The following is a 15,173-nucleotide window of genomic DNA, read 5'->3' as shown; positions in this document are numbered from 1 at the left end:
CTACAGCCAATCACACAGCAGAAATGCTTGATATGAAGGATACCTACTGTACATAAGGGCTTGAAGAAGAAAATGAGCATTTCATAAAGGTATTATGAGCTGCTTATGAATGTTTTACGAAGTCCTTATATAGTTCCAGATTTACAGACATGCATCCAAACAAAAGTATATGGATAAATAAGAGGACTTAAAGAGGCACAGAACTTTTGGCTTTGGGGGTCCACTAACTAGACATTCATTGGACCTGAGCACACCACTCCACCTCATGAGAATTTTGTTTTGGTTGTTTGCCTAAAACTAAGGATTTGTGTAGTTTCATGAGATAAGAAATGTATTAATATTATATCATATGTATGCCATTTGTATATGAACCATACAGCCAACATTCAAGCCAACATTTGACGTAAACAACTAGCAACTCCTCCATCGTGTATAAGTCAAGTTACAAAAGGCTCTTTGGTTGAACAGAAAAAAAGCACAAGCGGAGTCCCTGTTAGTTCTACTGAAACAAGGGCTGGGTGGCTCTCATGGGGCTTTGGAGCAGAGCCCTCTGATTGTGTCGAGGTAGTCTACAGACAGAAGCTAATGTTGGCTACAGAGCACATAGTACGGAGGTGTTGGCCAGCAGCCCATAGGCCACCACAGCTCACACCAACCAAACACACCAACCTCACCCTGTGCAAATGGAACAGGGTAACCCGAAAACAACGGCACATTTGAGAAAAGCAGAGTGGGAAAATGTTCAGTAATCTGTTTTGCATTCTCAACACCAACACTTGGACCAAAGGTTTCTTCACAGCTTTTGTAGGTTTTCTTTTTTTCTCCTTCTTTAGAAGGCAGAACTCCTTTGATTCTCAACTCTGTCTGTAAAAAAAACATTTCAAAAAGATAATCCATTGGATCTAATTGACACAAAGCCCTTAGTACCCCCCCCCCCCACACACACACACACACACACACACACACACACACACACACACACTCCCCTCCCATTCCATAGCCCTTGTTACTTCTGAGAAAGGCCAAGTGTTTTTGTCCTGTAAATACCACGGAGCAGAGACAAAAAGGAGGTTTTTAAAATGCAGTCTACAATCCATTACATATATTCCCCCAGCATATCCATTCAGTAATTATTCATTAGAAAACATTTAACGTCACAGTCAATTTCACACTGGCCAGTTGAAACACAATAGAGGAGATTTGCCCTATTTTGGGGTGAGAAGGGGAGGGGGGCGGGGGGTGGTTGGACAGAGGAAGGGTGAGGGCAAAGGAGGGAGGGAATGAGGGAGGGAAGGAGGGAGGGGGCAGTATTTGTCTGATCTGAGAACCCTCTGAAACGGGGCCGTCTTGAGACAACGGGGCAGACTAAATAGTGCAGTAACGGTCTATGTCCCGCTGTTTGCTATGACACTCATTTAGTGTGCCCTGGGAGTGAACAATAGGGGCTTGTTCCAAGCAATCCTGTGCTGTAATTTGGACTTCATTACTCTTCTCACACCGGGCACCATGGATGGAAAGAGGGGGGGCTGGTCAGATGAGAGTTTTTTTTCCACCTGTCAGCCAACCCCCCCTCTACCCCCACCCCCCAAATCTCACCCCCTCTCCTTAACAATACCCCTCACTCCGTGTCCCCACCAATAACCCTCACCGACCACCTCCCCGCAGTCTTCCCCCACTTTAAGCCATTGAGACAGGTGAACAATATCATTGAAGGCACACCATTTGAGACGTCAAAATCAATCTGGCAACTTGATGGTAGTGGTGTATTTTTTTTACACTGCCCTCCTTCATGGGAACAAACATCTCTCAAGGCCGTGCAAGCAGACGATGTGCAAAGCTCAGGGACGGACGGACGGGGACGAACGGGACGGGATACTGTACAGCTCCATAACAGATCATATGTATTAAGTAATTAATATAACTGTTAATACAGCTACTGTACCTGATGAGGCAGAATTTCTGTACTCGGAGAATGGCCACAGTAAAGCAATAACTGTGTACAAGAGCTGTGTGGACTGGTGACATGCTCATATTACTGAACACGGCAGAATTCCATGGACAAAAGCCTTTTATCCATCTAGGCTATATTGAATAACAGATAAAAGTGACTGAAATATTGTGTACCTAAAACACTCAGAGATACAAAGCCCATGAAGAACAGTGGAAACAATGGTTACGTAGGGAACCCAATCAGCCATTCATTGTCAGATCAAATGACCAATTGTCTTAAGAGATGCCCCTTCATCTTGGTCTAGAGTGTCAACCAGCATCCCCTGAAACAGTGGTGACTTCATCTCATCCCTGTGAGAGATGGATGTGGAAGGGGGAAACTAACTAGGAAGACCCAGTGAAACATGGGTCACATTCATTAGGCACCAAAAGGAAGAAAATGGACTGAAACAGGGATGGACTACCTATAAGAAACATGCATGTTGGTTTTCTGTTGCAAAACATTTTTTAGTTTTGATTCCATTGCGTGCTCTAATAAACAGGACCATCACGAGACACTCAACTCCGTGGCAGTCCGCTCCTCAGCCAGGAAACAAGAAAACCTGTCTCCTAAGGATGGAATGAGTCTGCCTCCATCCATTCTTCTATTCTGCCCCGCAGCATGGCGGCCAATCTCTTCACTTGATCAGCAAGATCTTGTTACACCCCACTAACAGAGTGGGCCTCCATCCCTTTCTTAAGCACTCTATCTACACTGAAATGGCTGGGCCTCTATGCCCCCCTTCTGAAAAACACTGTCAGACAGTGAGCCCCCAATGGGATGATATTGGTTATTTTATATTTTTTACTTGTAAAGATTTTTAACTAGTTAACGCTAACATCCTACCTTTAAAAATACAAAATGGCACACCAACAGTACATTGGAACATTCAATCATACCTGCATTCTCCAAATCTGTATTGGTCAGTTCTCAGCCAAACTCAGGAATGGGATGCGGACATTCAGGTTGGCTCCAAATTCTTCATTCACCCTCGCTGGACCGGAGCTATATCACACGTGTGCTGCTTCTCCATGTCCTCCCATGCCCTAGTCAGTCACTGTGGATGAATCACTGACAATTAGTTGGCAAAAATCTAATTCTGAAGAAATCCTGTATTTACAGTACAGTCCTTTCTCCTCTGCAGCCACTACAGACCCATCACTGAGGATCTACCACAGGGGTTGGTGGTCCTATCTACCTGTGTGCTCTGCGCCTCCACACCTTGGTCATACTGACCCAGGCTCAGGGCACTGCGGCCCGGCTGCTTAATCTATCATTCATGCCATGGGGGATGGAGGTGGAGGGACAGGGAGATCTTATTCAGTGCTTACTTGAGTGTCTACCAGCTCGACGGGGTGTAACACAAAGATGCAGAAACACAATCCAATCTTCCTCCGAGTCTCGTCGTGTGTGTGTGTGTGTGTGTGTGTGTGTGTGTGTGTGTGTGTGTGTGTGTGTGTGTGTGTGTGTGTGTGTGTGTGTGTGTGTGTGTGTGTGTGTGTGTGTGTGTGTGTGTGTGTGTGAGATCGAACCAGCAGCACAGCAGCCCCCGCTGGCATAGCATAGGACTGGTTACTGATCTTTGATTACATCGCAGGCTAATTACAAACTACTCAGAGTATAGTTCCACTGGGCCACCGCTATTTCAGAAGGGTCTCTGACTGCTGCTACAAGTGCCCTGCTCGACATAATGCTGTTCTCATAATGCCAAGCTGGGTCATATTAATTCTTGCACACCATAGAAAAATGTAGCAAAACATTTTGCAACAGAATACAATAACAAGTGTTTCTTATTGGACAAGTTTAGGTAATCACTCTGTCTCAGTCCGTTTAGTGACTAATGAGTACGACCCTGATATTAAATCTTAGAGCTCTCTGATCAGATGTCATTGATTGTGGATTCAAGGAACTTTGCTTTGCACCATAGAAAACTACACACACTTGACAAGAAATGTCCCAAGGTTTACGAGATAACCTCCAAAAGGCCTGGGAATACGAACAAAATGACCCTTTATACTCTCCCATCAAATATTTAAGCAATAAGGCACAAGGGGGTGTGGTATATGGCCAATATACCTCGGCTAAGGGCTGTTCTTATGCACAACGCAACGAAGAGTGCATGGATACAGCCCTCGGCCATATACCACAAAACCCTGAGGTGCCTTATTGCTATTATAAACTGGTTACATACGCAGTAAAAATAAATGTTTTGTCATGCCCATGGTATAAGGTCTGATACCACGGCTGTCAGCCAATCAGCATTCAGTGCTCAAACCACTCAGTTTATAATAATCAGTATATTTACATCTTTACACTATAAACACACAGTTGTAAGAAAAAAGAAGAGACAACATATAAAATAAAAATTTCAGCAAGAGACTGTTGGGTCGAATCAGGATAAGATTGTTTGTGGTGTTCCCTTGCATTGGGTATTCACAGGGAAAGACCACAAGGGAGCATTAACCTGGTTACCTCAGTAACATGGTAACCTGTAGCAGCAAACACGCATGCATGAATGCAACGCAAGTACGCATGCACACACACACACAGACAGGGGGAAGGAGAAGCACAGGTGTCCGTTTCCACTGGCCCGATGACCTAAACGAGAGAAAATATCAAATGTCTCTCTATTTGTGGCAGTTCAAGCTGCTTCCCACCATTGGAGTAAAGTTAGACATAATGGATGTTCAGATGTTGCCCATTTCAATTATCCACCCTCCACTCCAAAAAGTTGTCAGGGGGGTACTTCTGCCCGAGCACCCCGCCTCTCTCTCCCCAATCTGGCAGCCCAGCAATGCTTGTCCAATCTTAACAAGCTTTGCGCTACCCACTGGGCTCTGATTCAGCACGAGACCCGGTTAAATCCAATTACACAGGAGTCAAAGAGGTTGATTTTCCCATTAGAGATTCCATGCTGAGAATGAAGGCTGGATGATAACACTCACATCATCAGAACATTACAGCCAAGTCCCTCCCCCCTCTATCTCTCTCTCTCCACCATTCCCCCTTTTCCTCTATCCCTCTCTCTCTTCCTTTTTCTCTCTTTTTCTTTCTTTCATAGTCCATCAAAGTAATTTTTTCAGAGCAGCGGAACGAGGGCCGAGCTCCCTTCTTCAGTTCATGTTCCAGCCGTGGAGTACACGGTCAGCAAGGTTAATTACTCCCTGTATACATTGAAGGCAGTTCTTTACTTTCACAACATTTCGTGTCTTTCTCTGAAGCTACAGTATGTGACATAAGAACCACCTGTATGTATCTCTTTCAATTTACAGTATGATTTCATATGTATGTGAACAGCATTTTTCCCTATTCTGTATGAATAGCAACAGGTCATCAAAATAGTTAAACGGTTTTAAAAACGATTCTAATAAATGCATCAGTTGGACAATGGATTTTTTTAAATCCATCAGATATTGACTGAATTATAGCACATAAAACCTTTCACTGGCACTGACAAATAATGAGTTCAGGTATTCCATTTATTGTCAAATGTAACTTTTTTTTCCATAGAATGCACACGTATACAGTGTCTTCAGAAAGTATTCAAAGCCCACATTTTATTGTTACAGCCTGAATTCAAAATGGATGACACATTTTTTCTCTCTCCCATCTTCATGCAATACCCCATAATAACAAAATGTATTGAAAATTGAAATATTTCATTTAAATAAGCATTCAGACCCCCGAGTCAATACTTGTAGAAGCACCTTTGGCAGCGATTACAGCTGTGAGTCTTTCTGGGTAAGTCACTATGAGCTTTCCACACATGGATTGTGCAACATTTGCCCATTATTATTTAAAAAATTCTTCAAGCTCTGTCAAATCTGTTGTTAATCAAATCAAATGTATTTTCAAATCAAATTCATTTATATAGCCCTTTGTACATCAGCTGATATCTCAAAGTGCTGTACAGAAACCCAGCCTAAAACCCCAAACAGCAAGCAATGCAGGTGTAGAAGCACGGTGGCTAGGAAAAACTCCCTAGAAAGGCCAAAACCTAGGAAGAAACCTAGAGAGGAACTAATCATTGTTAGACAACCCTTTTCAGGTCTTGCCATAGATTTTCAAGCAGATTTAAGTCAAAACTGAAACTCAGCCACTGTTCTTGGTAAGCAACAACAGTGCAGATTTGGCCTTGTGTTTTAGGTTATTGTCCTGCTGAAAGGTGACTTCATCTCCCAGTGTATGGTGGAATGCAAGCTGAACCAGGTTTTCCCCTTGGATTTTGCCTGTGCTTAACTCTATTCCATTACTTTTTTATCCTGAAAAACTCCCCAGTCCTTAATGATTACAACCATACCCATAACATGTTGCAGCCACCACTATGCTTGAAAATATGGAGAGTGGTACTGTATTGGATTGTATTTGCCCCACACATAACACTTAAGGACAAAAAGTGAATTGTTTTGCCACATTTTTTTGCATTATTACTTTAGTGCCTTGTTGCAAACAGGATGCATGTTTTGTAATATTTTTATTCTGTGCAGGCTTCCTTACTTTCAATCTCAATTAAGTTAGTATTGTGGAATAACTCCAATGTTGTTGGTCCATTGTCTGTTTTCTCCTATAACAGCCATTAAACTCTGTAACTGTTTTAAAGTCACCATTGGCTACCATACCATCCTCTCTGGCAAACTAGTTAGGAAGGACGCCTGTATCTTTGTAGTGACTGGTACACCATCCAAAGTGTAATTAATAACTTTACCATGCTCAAAGGGATATTCAGTGTCTGCTATATTTGTTCTCTCCCATCTACCAATAGGTGCCCTTCTTTGTGATTGAATCTGTGTTTGAAATGACCTGCTCTACTGAGGGACCTTAATTGTAGGTGTGGGGTACAAAGATGAGGCAGTCATGTTAAACACTATTATTAACACTATTATTGCACACAGAGTGAGTCCATACAATTTATTATGTGACTTGTTAAGCATATTTTTACTCCTGAAGTTAATTAGGCTTGCCATAACAAGGGGTTTAATACTTATTGACTCAAGAAATTTCAGTTTTTCTTTTTTTATTAATTAGTAAAAACTTTGAAAAACGTAATTCCACTTTGACATATCGGGATATTGTGCTTAGGCCAGTGAAAAAAAAAAAACCTAAATTTGATCCATTTTAAATTCAGGCTGTAACACATCAACATCTGGAAAAGTAAAGAGGTGTGAATACTTTCTGAAAAGCATATTTTCTAATGGTATCAGGTATTTAAAAAATATTTTGTGTTAAAATTAAGAAAATTGTATGTGCCTCATTTGCATAAATACACTGGGTGTATTTTCATATTGTCACATCCTGATCTGTTTCACTTGTCTTTGTGATTGTCTACACCCCCCTCCAAGTGTCACCCATCTTCCCCATTATCCCATGTGTATTTATACCTGTGATCTTTGTCTGTTGCCAGTTTGTTTGTTTCGTCAAGCTTACCAGCAGTTTTCCCTCTGTTCCTGTTTTCTAGTTTTCCCGGTTTTGACCTTTTCTGCCTGCTCTGACCCTGAGCCTGCCTGCCTGCCATCCTGTACCTTTGCCCCACCTATCTGGATTACTGACCCCTGCATGCCCTTGACCTGTCTTTTGCCTGCCCCTGTTGGATTAATAAACTGTTAATTCGACGCTGTCTGCATCTGGGTCTTACCTGAAACGTGATACATATATGAATAGATTAAAATAAATGGGTGGAACATGGCTGCAATCACCAAAAACTTGTTCTGTCTTGGCTGGGACTACTTGCACTCACCTGCACTGTCTAGAGACTGCCTCATGAATTACTGTTGTTGTCACGTTCTGGTGTATAATTCAACAAGTGTGCCAACAGCAGGACACCCTCGGATAAAACATCAACATGCTTTGCTGTAGATTACATCTATCTACAGTTGAAGTCGGAAGTTTACATACACTTATGCTGGAGTCATTAAAACTCGTTTTTCAACCACTCCACAAATTTTTTGTTAACAAACTATAGTTTTGGCAAGTCGGTTAGGACATCTACTTTGTGCATGACACAAGTAATTTTTCCAACAATTGTTTACAGACAGATTATTTCACTTATAATTCACTGTATCACAATTCCAGTGGGTCAGAATTTTACATACACTAAGTTGACTGTGCCTTTAAACAGCTTGGAAAATTCCAGAAAATTATGTCATGGCTTTAGAAGCTTCTGATAGTCTAATTGACATTATTTAAGTCAATTGAAGGTGTACCTGTGGATGTATTTCAAGGCCCACCTTCAAACTCAGTGCCTCTCTGCTTGACATCATGGGAAAATGAAAAGAAATCAGCCAAGACCTCAGAAAAACAATTGAAGACCTCCACAAGTCTGGTTCATCCAGACTTGTGGACGTTCATCTATACACGTTCATCTATACAAACAATAGTACGCAAGTATAAACACCATGGGATCACACAGCCGTCATAACGCTCAGGAAGGAGACGCATTCTGTCTCCTAGAGATGAACGTACTTTGGTGCGAAAAGTGCAAATCAATCCCAGAACAACAGCAAAGGACCTTGTGAAGATCCTGGAGGAAACAGGTATAAAAGTATCTATATTTACAGTAAACGAGTCCTATATCGACATAACCTGAAAGGCCGCTCAGCAAGGAAGAAGCCACTGCTCCAAAACCGCCATTAAAAAGCCAGACTACGGTTTGCAACTGCACATGGGGACAAAGATCATACTTTTTGGAGAAATGTCTGATGAAACAAAAATAGAACTGTTTGGCCATAATGACCATCGTTATGTTTGGAGGAAAAATGGGGAGGCTTGCAAGCCAAAGAACACCATCCCAACTGTGAAGCACGGGGGTGGCAGCATCATGTTGTGGGGGTGCTTTGCTGCAGGAGGGACTGGTGCACTTCACAAAATAGATGGCATCACGAGGAGGAAAATTATGTGGATATATTGAAGCAACATCTCAAGACATCAATCAGGAAGTTAAAACTTGGTCGCAAATGGGTCTTCCAAACGGACAATGACCCCAAACATACTTCCAAACGGACAATGACCCCAAACATACTTCCAAAGTTGTGGCAAAATGGCTTAAGGACAACAAAGTCAAGGTATTGGAGTGGCCATCACAAAGCCCTGACCTCAATCCTCTAGACAATTTGTGGGCAGAACTGAAAAAGCGTGTGCAAGCAAGGAACCCTACAAACCTGACTCAGTTACACCAGCTCTGTCAGGAGGAATGGGCCAAAATTCACCCAACTTATTGTGGGAAGCTTGTGGAAGGCTACCCGAAACATTTGACCCAAGTTAAACAATTTAAAGGCAATGCTACCAAATACTAATTGAGTGTATGTAAACTTCTGACTCACTGGGAATGTGATAAAATAAATAAAAGCTGAAATAAATCTCTCTCTACTATTATTCTGACATTCAACATTCTTAAAATAAAGTGGTGATCCTAACTGACCTAAGACAGGGATTTTTACGAGGATTAAATGTCAGAAATTGTGACAAACTGAGTTTAAATGTATTTGGCTAAGGTGTATGTAAACTTCCGACTTCAACTGTATATATATACTTTACACAGTTTACAAGATCAGACATAATATCACTACAATCCGAGTGTTAATTTTCAGAGGTTGCTTTCATTTCAGACAGTCTAATTTGTAAACACAGCTGTATTAAATTAGAACTTTCTTCAATTCCACAGAAAATAAACACCCATCAAAATAACGGTCTTATTCTTCTCTTTCTTGTGATGTAAGGGTCGAGATGTCTTAAATCCCAGACGAAGCTTTACTGTTCTTATGCAACGAAAATAATGCATTCCATGAGCCCATTTCCGCCATTACTGGGGTGTGTTTGATAGGACCTTACATACACTTCCGCGGGCATGACGTTCATGGGGGGAAAAAGACTGGCAGAAGCAAGGGTATGAAAGAGTCGCAGGAGTAAAATGAAAATCAATCCAGTGAGATTTAAGTGACAAGCAGTAGTGATGCGTGGGTAAAATCCCTGGGGAAGCCAAGCCTCCCCGCCCCCTCTACAACCTGTTAATGCATATGCCTTGCGAGTGCCACCATGATATATAGGCCTAAAGGCAGAGACAATAAGAAGACACAGTAGCAGAATAAATTCAACCACACCTTTGTTTTTAATCACAAAACCGAATAGCAACCTCTGTCCAGTGAAGTTGATTTAGAACCATAGTTACCGCAAGTCGCAAAGAAAACAGGAGCTGCCTCAACTATTCCAGCACCATTTCAACTTCAACATCATCAAATCACTTCTGCTTAGTCTAATACAGTGACAACTAAAAGATAACAAAAAAAATGTGGTCCAACAAACGTAAGCTAAATATGATGTGGCTGTCCAATGTTCGGATTTCTGTGTGTGTGGGTGTGTGTGCATGCAAGTAGAAAAACATGTTGACTCACCCTACTTGTAGAGAAACGCCAACGCCATCCACCTCTCTTTCATGTTGATAAAATGGTCAATCACTCTGTCAAACAGTACACACTTATTTTTTGTTGTCCTAGGCTACCTGGCTAAAATGCTTGCTCGCTAGCCTAACTTCCATTCATGGGCAACGTTAGCTAGTTAAAGGAAAATTATAAAACACAGACAGATGAAAGATACATTATTTTATGTAAAAAAATCATTTTGGGGGGGGGGGGTCTGGCTTTCCTTGGCATCTATGAATACACACCAATTGACAAGTGGATTTTTCACCCATCAAGCACAGGAGATAGATGGCTGAAAAATACAGGGGCATGCGAGTTGCTAGTATGAACAACCTGACTATACAGCACTGAATTCAGCTCAGCTGTGACGATATCCTTTACACCACTTAAAGATCCACAGTGCAGAGAAACAGGAATGCACAAGAATAAGAGTGAAAAACAGACCAAAAGTTATCTCCAACTTGGTCAACCTTGCATTATAGCCATTGCACTATGCCCTTATGCCCTATGGGCCCTGGTCAAAAATACATTTCAGTAATTTAGCAGATGCTCTTTTTTCATTTTGTGTATTTAAAAAAAAAAAAAAATGTAACCCCTTTTTCTCCCCAATTTTTGTGATATGCATTTGGTAGTTACATTCTTGCCCCATCGCTGCAACACCTGTACGGACTCTGGAGAGGCGAAGGTCAAGAGCCATGTGTCCTCCGAAACATGACCCCACCAAGCCGCACTGCTTCTTTGACACAATCAGTGGTGATTTTAGCATGTACAACTTGGTGGGGCAAAGACAGCCATTTTTTTTTAGATGCATGCCAGCAGCAAAGCCACTACACAACACAACACTAAACAATATATTTATTCCACTCCAATGAGTGGTGCCCACAAACTGTTAGGGCCTACATAAAGCTGTCCCAACAGCAGAGCTTTCTTTCCAGCACAATGGAGTGAATCCTTACCACTGCTACACCTGGCTATCAGCGGAGCCTTGTCTGGCAGCAAAACAATTCATTCAGGCTCGTTTACTATCTTTTTTTAAAACATAGCTGATATGGCTGACCATATCTCCCTGGCATATTCCATCATTTATGCAGCAGAATAGAAGACATTTTTAGACTCACCTAGTTGTGCGCGGCGGCCCTTCGTTGGCAAATTTTGCCATCAAAGAAAGAGAAAGATTTACAGTTCTGAATTGGATGACCGCTCAAAACGTATTTTCCCAGTCTGAGCGCGTTTATTCCGACATTGCAATGCTTGCAGTTAGCCACTGTCACTGATTCTTTCCAAACAACTCATTGTTGAATTTGAAATTTACAACTTGTTGTGTAATGTGTATGTCCAATGGCCGATGAGCAACGATACATTTTGTCTATAATTTATCTTCATTATTTATCTTTATATGACAAGGATTAAAAAGGATTTGCCAGTAGATTGTCGACTTTATTGATGATGACTGCTAGCTAAGATTGTGAAAGTATGATGTTGACATGATAAATCCAATCAAAGCTGCTGTAGATATAACGTGATTCGACGTCATTTTATCTGTGGCCAATGACCTTGAGCCTTCTTGGAAGGGCACTTCTGATGTAAGTCTATGGCAGGACCCAAAGAGCTCACATTCTTGATGTTACCCTTCTAAAGGCAGTGACAGAACACTTAGCCAATCACGGTGCAATGCTGAGCCAATCACAGTACAATGCTCCTATTTTCTACTAGCCTGCGACACAGCCTGGAATCGAACCAGGATCTGTAGTGACACAGCTAGCACTGCAATGCCTTAAACCGCTGCGCCACTCTGGAGGCTATTTAGCAGATGCTCTTTTAAAGAGCGACTGACAGTCGTGAGTGCATACATTTTCGTACTGGACCCAGTGGGAATCGAACCCACAACTCTGGCATCACCGGTGAATGAGATGGAGACTTTTTATCCATTTACCCTCTAAGCCAGTTGTTTTCAAACCTCTCCTCAGGGACCCCAACTGTTCCATGTATTCCAGAGCAAGCACACCTGATTCAACTTGTCAACTAATCATCAAGCCTTTGACGAGGTCAATCAGGTGAGCTAGTTCATGGCTACAACAAAATTGTGAAACGTCTTGGGGTCCCTGAGGTTTAAGAAACACTGCTAAACCAGTGTTTGTTAATCCAGGTTCTGGGGACCCAAAAGAGTGCACATGTATGTTTTTGCCCGAGCACTACACACCTAATACAAATCATGGCAAAAACTACAATGTGCAACCCTTTGGGTCCCCAGGACCAGGAGGAAGAAACACTGCTCTGAGCCTATGAAAAGAGCCATCCTCCCCAAAGAACACACCCAATTGGTCTTGACCCGGGTCACACAAAGATCAACCCCATTGATTTCTCTAAACCTGAAAGATGGAGGGTGTGTGATCTCCCAATACAATAGCACTGTGACAGAGGAACTGAAGCAACTTTCAGATGTTAGGTCCATGCAGCAGCCTCTCAGAGAATCGTCATCATCTGCCATGTCAAATAGAAGAGGGATTGAATCGGCAGGAGAGAATTTAGATCAAGCCTGTCTGAGTCGCCCCTGCAGTTCAACCTCTTCACTGCTCCCTCTCTGTCTGATGCTAAACAGCTAGCTGCCTGTGTTGGAGCATCTTGAGAGCAGACTGGTTCAAAGTCAATACATAATAGTGCTTGTTTCGTGTCCTCCTTACCATAAACCGTTACAACTTCATTGCCAGTCCTGAAGTAATCCATCTTTGTTCTCTCTGGACCATTGTAGAACAGTAGAATGGATGGACTAGTGGCTGTCACTTATGATAACTCTTTTTGGTGTTTTTGTCTTTTTCATAATTGAGAATGAATATGAGTATAATGTCATGATAGCATCTTGTAATGTCTAATTGGGTGTACTGATAGTCTAGAGATGTCTGGTCACTCACCTTTTTTTTCATCTTCAATGGTCAGAGCAGACACTGATGTCTACCTACTGGAGAGTCCAGGATTTGTAGATACTCCACAAACATTTCCATTACAACAAATGTGTAAACATCAATATGTGTTGATGGAACCGTGGTTCAATGGTCAAATCCCACTGTTTCCCCATTATTCCTGGACAAAGGCACGAGAGGGAATGTCATCACTGTGTTCTCTGAACAGGGAGTTGTTTACTGGGACATCCTTTTCTGATGCAGACAGTGGTGACTTTACATGTGTAGGGGGAACTAGTGATCTGGATCCATATTATTAAAGCATCTCAGACTAGGAGTGCTGATCTAGGATAAAGTCCCCCCAGTCTATGCACTCCTGCTCTGAGACACTTTATGAATATGGGCCCTGGTTTTTATTTTATTTATTTCACCTTTATTTAACCAGGTAGGCTAGTTGAGAACAAGTTCTCATTTGCAACTGCGACCTGGCCAAGATAAAGCAAAGCAGTTTGACACATACAACAACACAGAGTTACACATGGAATAAACAAACATACAATCAATAATAGAGTAGAAAAATCTATATACACCATGTGCAAATGAGGTAGGATAAGAGAGGTAAGGCAATAAATAGGCCAGGGTGGTGAAGTAATTACAATATAGCAATTAAACACTGGAATGGTAGAATGTGCAGAAGATTAATGTGCAAGTAGAGATACTGGGGTGCAAAGGAGCAAGATAAATAAATACAGTATGGGGATGAGGTAGATTGGATGGGCTATTTACAGATGGCTATGTACAGGTGCAGTGATCTGTGAGCTGCTCTGACAGCTGGTGCTTAAAGCTAGTGAGGGAAGTATGAGTCTGATTTTTGCAGTTTGTTCCAGTCATTGGCAGCAGAGAACTGGAAGGAGGTTGATTGCCTTGGCTGTACTTTATGTCACACACTCCAATCATTTATCAGTATAATGTAACTAATGTAACCACTTCTGAAATCTGTTGAGAGAGCCCTGTCAGTCAAAATGACATCAGCCTGTAAACACACAATCAGAACTCTAAATGTTTTGTACATTTACCACTGTGACACTACAGTACATTTGAGTACTTTTCCCCCCATTTTCTCAATTATTTCCCTCCACATATTTTTTCCTCTCTCTGAACGTAGTAATATGCAGTTAACATAATAAGCCGTTAACCTTGTTTCATATTTATGCAAGAGCCATGGGAAGACAATAGGATGGTCAGACCTTCTTTTACTAAATATTTATGGCGCAGTGAAGGGAGTTGTGGTCCCTCGGCAAATTATCTAAGTAGAGCCATGTGAATAATACAGTGTAACCCCACGGGCTCTAGGACTTATATTTTCTGGATCTTTGGGGAAGGTCTTATTTTGTCAGTTACGTTCATGCATGTAATCATCGATTGTGTCCATTGCGGCAGCATGATTTACCATCTGTGGTGTCCCATGGGTTGACACTGCTTTCATTGGCTCTATCCCCACAGACATTTGTGTTAATTTCCGGTTGTGAATTTTTCTTAGATGTTTCTCAAATTCTAGTTGTTTACGTGGACAACAGATTTTAAAGTTGGTACACCCACAAAAATAACAGTGAAGTAGACAACTTTTCCAACTTTCCTAAGCAGTTGTCTTTAGCAGTTTAGCCCATAAGAGCCCATTGCTTCCAATTTATATTGTCGCCTAAAGTAGGCTAAGATTGAAGTCGAAATACTGTGTCCCATAACACAGGTTGACATCAACAGCTCAAATCTCTTCTGACAAGTGACAACTTTTCAGCCCTGTTGTTTCCTTGGCTCATGTACCCTTTACCTCCCCTGCGCGCCTTCCAGACTATTTTTCCCGCTGTTGTGCGGAGA

This window comes from Salvelinus fontinalis, chromosome 4, assembly GCF_029448725.1.
Source record: "Salvelinus fontinalis isolate EN_2023a chromosome 4, ASM2944872v1, whole genome shotgun sequence".
NCBI classification, from domain to species: Eukaryota; Metazoa; Chordata; class Actinopteri; order Salmoniformes; family Salmonidae; genus Salvelinus; species Salvelinus fontinalis.
This window is presented reverse-complemented; position numbering follows the sequence as displayed.